This window comes from Echinops telfairi, unplaced genomic scaffold, assembly GCF_000313985.2.
Source record: "Echinops telfairi isolate 266 unplaced genomic scaffold, ASM31398v2 ScPeMD7_1;HRSCAF=3_0, whole genome shotgun sequence".
NCBI lineage: Eukaryota > Metazoa > Chordata > Mammalia > Afrosoricida > Tenrecidae > Echinops > Echinops telfairi.
The window spans coordinates 58,783,818-58,795,433 of NW_022103896.1; the positions used below are offsets into that span (position 1 = coordinate 58,783,818).

Consider the following 11,616-nt stretch of genomic DNA (forward strand, 5'->3'; position numbering starts at 1 on the left):
CCCATCTGTAGGCTACTGGACATCCCCTTACGGTAGGGTTGTGGGGAGATGAGCCAGTCAGGGTGCAGTGTAGCAACGGTGAAACATACAACTTTCCTTTAGTTCCTAAATGCTTCCTCCGCCCCCCACTATCATGATCCCAGTTCTACCTTACAAACCTGGCTAGACCATAGGATGTACACTGGTATATATAGGAACTGGAAACACAGGGAATCCAGAACAGATGATCCCTTCAGGACCAGTGGTGAGAGTGGCGATACTGGGATGGGGGAGGGAGGGTGGGGTAGAAAGGGCTAACCGATTACAAGGATCTACATATAGCCTCCTCTTTGGGGGATGGACAACAGAAAAGTGGGTGAAGGGAGATGCCGGACAGTGTAAGATATGACAAAATAATAATATTTTATAAATTATCAAGGGTTCATGAGGGAGGGAGGGGAGAAATGAGTTGATACCAAGGGCTCAAGTAGAAAGCAAACGTTTTAAGAATGATGATGGCAACAAATGTACAAATGTGCTTGACACAATGGATGGATGGATGAATTGTGATAAGAGTTGTACGAACCCCCAATAAAATGATTTAAGAAAAAAAAGAATGCCCATCCAAAGGGGGAAAAGACCGAATTTCACATTCTCCATGGCTCCACATTTCTGACAACCACACAGCTTAGATGAGCCCTTGGAACGATCACCCTGAGACTTTGTTTTTAAATCATTTTATTGGGGGCTCGTGCAGCTCTTATCACAATCCATACATCCATCCATTGTGTCAAGCACATTTGTACATTCGTTGCCATCATCCTCAAAACATTTGATTTCTACTTATCAGTTCCTCATTTTTTGCCCTCTCCCCCCCACCCTTCCTCCCTCACACATTTATAAATTATTTATAAATTTATAAATTATTATTATTTCGTTTCTTACACTGACAGGTGTATCTGGGTGAGTTCTTTTGGTCAGCTAACAAAGGAAGCAACTGCTTATAGAGGTAATTACTCATGCAATTCATATCCTCCTCCAATTCCTGACTCTCCTTCTTCTGTGGGGCCTTGGATGACTATTTGGAAGCTTGGAAGAGCCCCGGCAGAAGATGCAATTAAAATGTGTGTATCTATGTATATATTTAAAGCCAAATCTAAAAGTTAAGTAGCTGGTTGTCAGCTGCCATTACGTGAGTGCCCCCCCACCCCCATGGTGACGTCATGCACAACAGAACAAGCCTGGCCCTGCACCATCTTCACGGACCATTGTATGTTTCGTCTAGTTGACAGTTTCTTCTTGTGTCCGTTGACCATCCACTTCACCAGGACAGTGTCCTTTTCTAGCAGCTGACCTCTCCTGACGCTGTCCAAAGTAAGAAATCCAGGTCTCACTCTCACGAACATCCTGCTTGTCTTTCTGCTAGAGCTGACTTGCACGACCCTTCAGCACTGTCCATGGGACATTCAGTATTCTTTTTCCACACCAGCGTGTGAAGGCATCCGGTCTCAGGTTGTCCTTGCCTAGGAAGCGGTTTAAAGGGGCTTTATTCCATCTCTATTACTTACTAGTCTGTCTCCCCTCTTCAGAGCCTGCAAAGGCATCCGTCTGCTCGTGAATGTATGCCGAAGGAGTTGAAACCTGCCAGCAGGTCCCAGACAGGTTGAATGTGAAGTACATTAACCAGAAAAGATAGAGAGAGACAGGCCCACTTGTGCTTGCAGCCTAACACATGTGGAAAATTAACCTACCTGGCCCACACCTACCAGTTCTCCTCTGCTCAACTGAATCGTCAGGCCTTTCCTTCAGATCTTTGCAATATGACCACACCAGTGCCCCCTGCTGCTTTATCAGAGGCTTTTCTGGAGAAAATCCTGTGAGGGGTGGCTGTCTGGGAACCCCAAAGAGCAAAGACATCTAACTGCCACTGTGTGGGGTCTGCTGCCAGCAGTTATGGCTCTCTTGGCAGGTGAAAGCAGTCGCAGGAGTAAAACGCTCTTTCGCCCTCTCGTGGCAGAGTGGGTTACACATTGCTAACGGGTCGGCAGTTGGAACTCACTAGTTGCTCCCAGGAAGAAAAGTGAAGCTCCCTGCAGAGATGGAAAGAAACCCAAAGGGGACCTTCGACTCTCTCTGATGGGGTTGCGTTGAGTCAGAGCCCACCTGTTTGGGATTTGTTTACTTTTTCAATCAAGGGAGAAGCTTGCCTTATCTTTCTTGCATTGACAAAGCAGACAACACTGACTGTGTCTTCTCTAAAAACTATTGTCACCATTAACTGTAGCTGGCAGTTCTGCACACTACTGAGATTCATCATGGACGAAAGGCCTGCGTGCAGGTCACCTAACTAACCCCACCACCGAGTCTGAAGTGTCCCAGCTTGGGCACCAATGGGAGAGACACAATGGTTATCACAGCATTCTTCTTGAGGATGACTCGGTATGTTTGAGACGGCGGGTCAACCTGCAGACTCCCCCGCCCCCAAATGACACTGAGCTCCTCTACTCCAGTAGCCTAGTACTTCCCCCACAGCCAGACTAGTTGCTCCCCAAGATGCTGAGACCAGCTGACTGCCTGGACCGACCGGCAGCCACCAGGCCAAATGCGGCTCCGCCAGAAGGTGCCAGAAATGTTCAGCAGCCCTGCGGAGGCAGTTTGGCCACCTGGATTTGCCTGCGGCTGACCAGTAAGTAGGCCGACGCTTAACAGATTCACTTAGAGATGCGAGGTTGCCATCCAAGAGCTGGGAAGGGCTGTGCTCCTCCTAGACAGGAGACCAGGTCCCGGATACAGTCACCCCTCGGTCCCCTCCCTCTCCCCCTCCTGCACACAGAGACACACACTCACCCCTCGGTCCCCTCCCTCTCCCCCTCCTGCAGGCAGAGACACACACTCACTCCTGGGTCTCCTTCTTCTCCCCCTTCCTCTCCCCCTCCTGCATGCAGAGACACACACTCACCCCTCGGTCCCCTTCCTCTCCCCCTCCTGCATGCAGAGACACACACTCACCCCTCGGTCCCCTTCCTCTCCCCCTCCGGCACGCAAAGACACACAGGCACAGGTCCCGGACAGTCACCCCTCGGTCCCCTCCCTCTCCCCCTCCTGCACGCAAAGACACACAGGCAGAGGTGGCAGAACGTTTAAGCATTTCACGAACCAAAAGGTCTGTCATTCAAACCTGCCCAGCAGCTCTAGGGACAAAAAGACCGTGTATCTGCTCAGAGAAGGTCTCCCTTCCTGCCAGCGAGTTCACGCCGGCTCATAGTGACCCTGGTAGACAGGGTAGAACTGCCCCCTGCGAGTTTCCGAGCCTGCACGCTTAAGGGGAGTAAACAGCCCCATCTTACGATCAAGACTCCACCACCAGCCATCCTCTTGGAAACTGACTGCCTTTCCTGGAAACCCTCGGGAGCAGTTCCGCCCTGTCTTGTTGAGTCTCTGTGAGTTAGAAGCAACCTGGCCGCACACTACCACAAAGACCCCAGAGAAGCCCACAGAGACACACAGACATGGGGTGTCACACCAGCAAAATCTGGCACGTTCCCTCTGCTCTCTTTTCATCCCGTGGTGGCCACATAGCCAGCCCAGAAAAGGGCCCTCCCAGGAGCCCACGCAGACAGAGAACCGCCGGGGTGGACACCCCCCCCCACCCAAGAATCCCTGGACTGTAATCAAAAGCGCCAAACCTACAAAGCAAAACAGGCCATCTGGGGACATGATCAATCCTTCCCTGAGCTGCGCTTCCCAGCCGGCTACATCTAGAAATCCAGCTAATCACACCGAATTGTTTTCAGGGGATTTGAAACTTATTATTTAATAATGTTACTGCTGACATTCTAGAGTTCACAGATAGATCTGTGGGGCCTTTGTGAATAGAGAAGAATTATCACAGACGCTGGGAGAAAATCAATTTTGCATAGACGGGCCAACATTTTTTAGGGGCAGTAAAAATACACGTCTACTCAGAGGAGTGATTTATTTAATAGCTGGATCCCTGAAGGAAGCGTTTCCCACAAGAGGCGCTAGAGAGCCTGGCCGGCCCAGGACCTGAGCCAGTGAGCGCAGAGGACCAAGCAGGAGGTGCTTTGTAGATGCGCTTTCTCTTCTTCTCCCCACTGCCCAGCAGCTGCTGCTACCCTCCTTACGTAACGCCTGGGTGTTCAACACAACATCCATGAAGACCTGGCCCTCACCCAGGTTCTGTGCGAGGGTGTTGGGAGCACTTTGATGCAGGACTCAGTCCTGAGACACGGGGAGGCGAGGAGGAGGAGGGAGGTAGAGATTCCAGGCCTGGGCTTACACCTTGGAGCTTCCCCAGGAAGGCAACTGAGATGGGGCTTCAGGTTGAGTGAAAACTAGGTCAGACAGGGAAGAGGACAAGGCGTGTTAAAGAAAGGAGCATAGCTTATGCAAAGTTGTGGAGTCCCTGGCTCGTGCATATGGTTAGCCGCGTCGCACTGCTAACAGAAAGGGTGAAGGTGTGAGTCCACCGGGGTGCCGGAGCAGAAAGGCCTGGTAGTCTACTTCCAAAGAGGGCCGTTCATTCTGTTCTGTCACATATGGGTCGCTACGAGTCGGAGTGGAGACCACAGCACCTGGTGGTGGGGTTGGTGGGGGTGGTGGGGGGTGGGGTGGATGGTGTTAGGTGGTGGTGGAGGTGGATGGTAGTGGGTGGTAGTAATGGTGGGGGGTGTGGGGAAGGAGGATGCAGAGGGGCAAGTGCGCCTTCTGACATGGCGGTGGCAGAGTGGGCGCAGCCTCGTCGCAGTGAGTTTGTGTTGAAGTAGTAGGGGAGGGGTTAGGAGGGGCCAGGCCTGAGAAGGCCTGCTGCTTCCCTCCGAGAAGCTGCAACAAAGGCTGTGGAAGGAGTTCAGGCCGCGTCGGTCAGGGCTGAGAAAGTAACGCCCGAACAGACCTGAGTTTGTAAAACGTGGGTGACCGGAACGGCAGCGGGACTGAGAAACGCCGCTGCAGCAGCAGCAGCAGCAGCGCAGCAAGCCCTTTCGGGTGATAAAGAGGTACAGGTGTCCGGGGAGGTGCCGTTGGCCACCAGCTTTGAGCCGGCCACTGCTGTTTCTGACTGCTCAGAATCCAAAGATAAGAGGTCCACTCGCCATGAAACGCAAATGCTGCCTCTGGTTTCTCAGAAAGGGCTTGGGTGCGTAGCTCCAGTCCACTCAAGCTAACAGTCAGGTTAGCTCGTACTTCATGTGCTTGACCGTGACCGAGCTGAGAAGAACTGGGCTGAGCCCTGGCCAGGAGGAAGCAGCCAAGACTGCACTGTTCCAGGCCCGGCTGTTCTTTCCTAAACCCTCCTCTCGTGGGAATGCTCGGCTTCGCAGAGGCCTGCTCCACTTCGACCCAGTCTCCGCTGCTGGCACTCAGCCTGCCCGAGAGGCTGGCGCTGTATCACCACTGCTTTCTTCTCCACCGCAAGTTCTGTGTCGGCCCTGGATAGCCTGTGACCATCCAGGAACCGGCCTCCAGCAACTTCCACCCCCACGTCTACTCCTATGCTAGACCTTGCCCCTTCCCCTCTCCCAGAATCCCTCTCCCTCTCTTGCTCATAGCCTTTTGTCCTTTGAGCTTTCTTTTCCTTCACCTGCATCTGTCCCATCGCCTCGTTAAGAGCCGTGGTTTCTCCCCCATCTCCTGCCCTGTCCTGTAGGATCCCTTTGACTCGAGGACAGTGAGTTTTGAATTTGAAAGGCCTCATTCATGGTCATGTCCACCTGCTCTTTGCTTCAGCATTGAAACAGGCTGGCGTTCCTTTTAGGTCTGTGAGTAGCACACAGTTGGCGCTAAATGCACCACAGAAGAAAAGCGTGGCCTTCTGTTCCCTCAAAGGAAACCCTGTAAAGCCATGCTGGGCCCCGCATGATGGGGTCACTGTGAGGTGGAGTCGTCTCAGTGGCAAGGGGGTTGGGTTTGGGTGGAGTTCCTTTTCCTCTGAGGAACAAACAAGCAGGGACAGTCCAACTCCCTCAGGGAACTACAGGCCTCCTTCCCTGTGACCGCGCTTCAACAACAATGACCGTGGGTTGCTTAGTAGATGCCAGGTGTGTTTACATGTAGAATCTCCTTTAATGCCTCCCCAACCCAATGAGTTCAGTGTTTCCTCCTCACTGACAGATGAGGTATATGAAGTCTAACGGGGCTGTGGTGTGTGCTTGAAGTCATTCCATCAGTGGACAGTGGTGCTGGGGACAGAAACCACAGTCTATCAGTACTCTGCGAAGCAGGCTACTGGGAGTGAAGGGTCATCTCCGTGTGGTTTGATTTAAATGTCTCTAATGTCGTCGAACAGCTTTTCGTGTACCTGTTGACCATTCTCTTACTTTCTTTGATGCAATGGCCGTTCTTTTGCTCAGGTTTTGTGGTGGTTGTTAGTGCCGGTCAAAGTGGTGTGGACTCAGGGTGACCCTCCATACGATAATGAAATGTCACCATCATCCCAGTCAGACGTATCCGTGAGACCGTTAACTCAGCTGGCGCTGTTGGTTAAGTGTTGGACTGCTAACTACCGCACCGGTGGTTCCGAGCCACCGGCTGCTCTGTGGAAGAAAGACTGGGGCCTCAAAACCCCATAGAGTCACTGAGTCAGGAACGACTCGGCGGGAAGTGGGTCGTTGGAGGGCCCGGCCCCCGCTTCATTCTTTTGCATATAAAAATCCAGTGAACCCATCATATTTTTTTTCCGTGTTAAGCAATCCATTTTAATCATCTAAGGCATTTGCAAATACAATGGCACGGGCCTGTCCTTTTATAAGGCACGGGAACCCATCATATATTGAAAACTACTCTCTCCCTATTGAATAAGCTCAGGCCCCGGACTGAAAATCAGTTGACCGTAGGTAGAAGTGGGGGGTTATCCCTGGATTATGAATTCTGTTTGGTCGAGAACTAGGAGGTTTTTGCACAAGGGCAAAGACAAAGGGCCACATCGGTAAGGCAAGGAAAAGAGTAACCCGCGCTGGACCAAGTGGGAGTTTCTGGATGAGTCACTGCAGTCAAAGGAGGCAGGGTCCCCAGAAAGAGCAGGGTACCGTGAGCAGAGGAGGAGCTACCTGGTGGGGGAGAGGAGTGAATGGAAGGGAAACAAAGAGGGACGGGAGGAATGTTGTCCTTTCAGGCAGAGTGAAATGCTGCCCCCTGTGGTGGTACAGTCCATGGGTCGGAACCAGCCCACGATGAAGTGGAGAGCCAGAAGTTTAGAAATTTGTTTTGCAATTTGATGTTCCTGTGACCTCCATGGGCCATCTGTATTGCACGTATTGGACATTTCATCTAAAAACAATCTTACACCACATGTCTGAGAAGGCCTGGCCATGCTGCCTTACGGACAAGGGTCAATTTGCTTAAATTTTCCCATCTTGGTTGCCTTGTGTGATCAAGGCTGTTAGTTAGACACGTTATTGCAATGGGCAGTCTCCCTCATCTTCCTTATAGCCTTCCAGGAAACAGCCGCCAAGATCCAATTAGAAGAGTTAACTCCACGTGTGCTCTGTAAGATTCCTTTCGAAGGGAAAGCAGGCGTTAGTGCTGAAGTGCAGCTAACAGTGAATCGATCCAACTCTCAGCAAATGGTTTTCCAGAATCTCAGGCCTGAAATTACCAGTGAGCTCCTAGCAGAAGAATACTTTATTTTTCAGACTGTATTCCTTAAGTTGATCGCCATCTTAACATGCAATTGAACTTGGTCTAGACAACAGATTTCTGTAGTTGCTAAGAAACTGGATTAGTGCTAATCTAAGGAATGTGTTATTCATTTTGAGTCCAGGTTTGTTACTACAGCACTTTAATTGCAGATAAATGCCATTCACGGCTCTCTGGGGTGTAAAACATTTCTCCCCTAGCTGGTGGGGCTGCTGTGTTTGTGTGCCCCCTGCAACCGCATGGCATTCAGGCAAGTAGTGACCTCAAAAGAAGAAAAAGGCTTCTTGAGGCTCCAACAATAGCACCTGCCCCGCCTGGCTGAGCACTCAGGGCCAGGCCAGCCTCCCACTGCAGGAGACAGGCCCGAGAACTGTGTCACCCATCCTGCGCACACGCTGCTAATTGCGCCTCTTTGTGTCCCAGATGAGGTCACTCTGCAACCTGCAGCAGCCATCCGCGATCAATTCCTCAGATAATAGATTGTCAGCCCGAGAAATTCAATTTCTGCCTGGTAGCCGGAGACAGCTTTCTAAAGAGCACATCTGACAGTATCAACCTCACCCCACTCCTCTTGGAGCAAGCAGTTCAGTGCTTCCCCATCCCTGAGTGATAAGGAAGCCTCTACCTAGCTGTCTCTTCTCCAGGCTCAGCTTTTCAGTGTCTTCTGAAGGCAGACAGCTTTGTGCAATTGGCCGTTTGTAACGGCTTCACTGGTGGTCTGGGCTCCTCCATTGCCCAGGTTTTCCATCCCTCCACTAGGCAATGCCTCATCCCGCTCCCAACCTCTCAACCCTCATCCACTGCCATCGAGTATAGTCCAACGCATGGTGAGACTCTACAGGACAGGGTAGAACTGCCCCTGTAGGTTTCTGAGACTGTAACTCTTTATGGGAGTAGAAAGCTTTTTTCCCCTTCTCCCATGGAGCAGCTGGTAGTTTGGAACTCCTGACCCTTTGGTGAGCAGCCCAACATATAACTGCTATGCCACCAGGGCTCCTAACCTCAACACAGTTCTCATTCAATGAGGTAGTGGAAGCTGGTCAGGTGAGCGGCCACAATTCAATCTCAAGAACTGGAGGTCCTGCAGAGGTGAGCCAAATGCAGGTCTATAGCCAAACAAAAAAAAAACAAATACTGCTATTGAGTCAATGCTGACTGTGGGTTTCCGAGGCTGTAACTGGGTACGGGAGTAGAAAGCCCAGTCTTCTGCGGAGTTGCTGGTGGTTTCGAACTGCTGGCCATGCAGATCACAGCCCAACATGTAACCACTGTGCCACCAGAGCACATCATCCATGTCGGACTCCTTGGCAATCACTCAGCAGGCGCAGGACTTGGGTTCTCCCACCTTGAAGTCATCTTCATCCACCGTAGCCAGGTCAACTTGAGCGCTAACCACAGACGGGGCAGATCTATCTGTGCAGTGATGAGTCTCCCATTGCTGATCATGAGTGAAGTAATTCCAAACATTGCATTTCTGTAATACTCATGCAAGCCCAGCAAGAAAGACTGCTGGGAAAAGTTGTGCCTCTCTACAAACATGATTGGTAAGGTTTCCCACCCTAAATTCAGTTTCAAATCAGAGAGACCACTTAGAGACCCCCCCCAAAAGTGGAATTTTTTTCCTCAGTCAAAACTCTAAATGTGCTAGAAGTTCTTTACAGGAGTTCCACCAAGTGTAGTAAATTCTACTTTGTATATCATCTCTTCTTGTTTAATTATAAGGATTTGGATGTGCAGCACCCATTAATCAGTAATTAGATAGTACTGTAACCGAGGAAATTAAACAAAGATAAAAACAGAAACAACTCAGCACAAGACCCTATCATCTGCTCACGTTTCATGGAGCATGATAAACAAAGGACGGACTGCCCACGAGACCTGGGTGAGCAACTGATTTGTGGTCTTGTTAGCGACCCACAGTGCCAATGGGGCACTTAGAGATAGTCCACAAACATCCTCCAGTTCCGGGCACCGCTTTATTGCATTTTGCTGATAGTGCGGAGACCCGGCCTCTGGCAGGTCAACTGGCAATCATTTTGCCAACAGCACATGTTCACAGTATGTCTCTGTGTTCGTTTAGTAATGTAGCTATTTCAGGAGCCCTGGTGGCATTGTCCAGTAAACACTGTCCAGCTAACAGCAGAGTCGGTGGTTCAAGGCCAACAGCTGCTCCCATAAAGATTCAGCATCCTCAGAAGCACCATACAGGATGACAGTGAGTTGGAATGCACTTGATGGCAATGGGCTTAGATGGGTTGGCTTATTGTATGTTTTATTTGTACTATAAAATAGTTCAAACTTGCAGTGGTCTGGAACCAAACCTGGTACTTCTGTATATGAATGGTTAGTCCTCTTTTCAAAGCACCAAGATAGAGAAGAAAAGGGTGTGCTTATATAGCAAATCCCTTTAGGAATCAAAGCAGCCCTTGGGGCATAGTGGTTATGCATTGGGTCACTAACTGCAAGGTCAGTGGTTCACAACCACCAGCTACTCCGAGGAAGAAAGAGGTGGCTTTCTTCTCCCATAAAAGAGTTACAGTCTCAGAAACCTACAGGGGCAGTTCTGCCCGGTCCTATAGGGTTTCTACGAGTTGGCATGAATGCAATGGCAGAGAGAATTAGGAATCGAGGCTGGAGGTGTAGGGACATTCTCTATACAATGTCTCTCAGTCATTTATTAATGAGAGAAGTCAGCAGCAGTTCCTGCACCTCAATCTGGAAAGAAATGATGGAAGTAACCTGCTCCGGTGTGCCCCCGCTGGTATGGAGTGGTCCTGGCAGCTGGGCACCTCAAGGTCCTTTGCTTTCCACCCAAGTCCATCGAGCAAACATTACTCCTTCCCAGTGACCATGACGACGTGGGGAGAGCAAGCCAATGAAACAATTCCCGCAGCATTCTTCCAGTGGTGCTGTGTCCGGGAGGTGCTGGCACGGCGCACACGTGGAGATTGTAAAGTCTTTAGACAGTGTGCCTAGACGAATGAGCAGATTCTTCCCCTTAAGTGGATGAAACTGTCGTGAAGAGTTGTACCGAATGAATTTCGTGGTGCACTCCCAAGCTAACATGATAGACGTTGTCTTCATTACCAGCTGAAACAAATCATGTGTCCTCTGCCGGCACAGTGTGCTGGGGAGAATAACAAGGGGAACTGCGGGGAGCCCCTCTCTGTGGGCACACAGATAGAAAGAGTGAGCTTCTCAAGGGGGCCTCGAGAGAGGGAGACAGGGCTGAAGGTCAGCTTCCCGGAGGGCAGCGGAGCACTGGGCTGCAATCGTGTGTGTAACGTCCCGCTGAACTTCATGTCTCCAAGAGCTTGGGAACCGCTAGTCTTTCTCCCGTTAGAGTCTCTGCCTGCTGGGCCTGGAAGCTTTTGTCTGTACAAAAACGTCTTGCAAAGGTTTGTGCACCCCTGTGAGTGAAAGCCGCATTTGTCAAGGTGACACCTCGTTTGTGGGTATGCTCGTTACTCCACTTGTGCTGCTTGGACCGCTCCCCAATTAGAACCTGTTCCTCTCTCAGTGGGCGGCACAATTTACCTGGGGTCACTATACTGCACAACGTTTGCCTCGCGATGTGAACGTCTTTACTGAGATACGCTCAGGGAAACCGACCCCAGTCCATGATCATTACTATCTTGTGACTTGTTATTCTGGATGACCTGGCTACATTCATGAACCAGAGCAACCCTCTTGAGCTCCATGGCTGATGATGACCAGTTTAACGACGTGATAACGAGCTGTCCCCATCCACCCAGGGTGCCCTCAAAAGAACCCTGGGGCTTTCACTGCCCTGATGGCTTCCCTCTCTCATCGCCCCCACCTCTGGAAATCACTCCTCGTTAGTGCTCAAGCCAGAAAGCCAGGCATCATCCCCGAGGGCTCCCTCTTGTTCCTCCACGGCACTCCATGCATCCGCCAGTTTCTCTTCACCGTCCCTTTTCCCTAAGACCTATTCTCCATAGCAGCTCAGGGACTTTTTCA

The 11,616-nt window shown here is 50.8% G+C and overlaps 1 protein-coding gene across 1 annotated transcript in view; it reads left to right on the top strand.

Moving 5' to 3' along the window:
* ZNF704 (zinc finger protein 704) overlaps positions 1–11,616 on the top strand; it is a 209,980-nt gene that overhangs the window by 155,693 nt on the left and 42,671 nt on the right. The gene's annotated exons all lie outside the window — the stretch shown is intronic.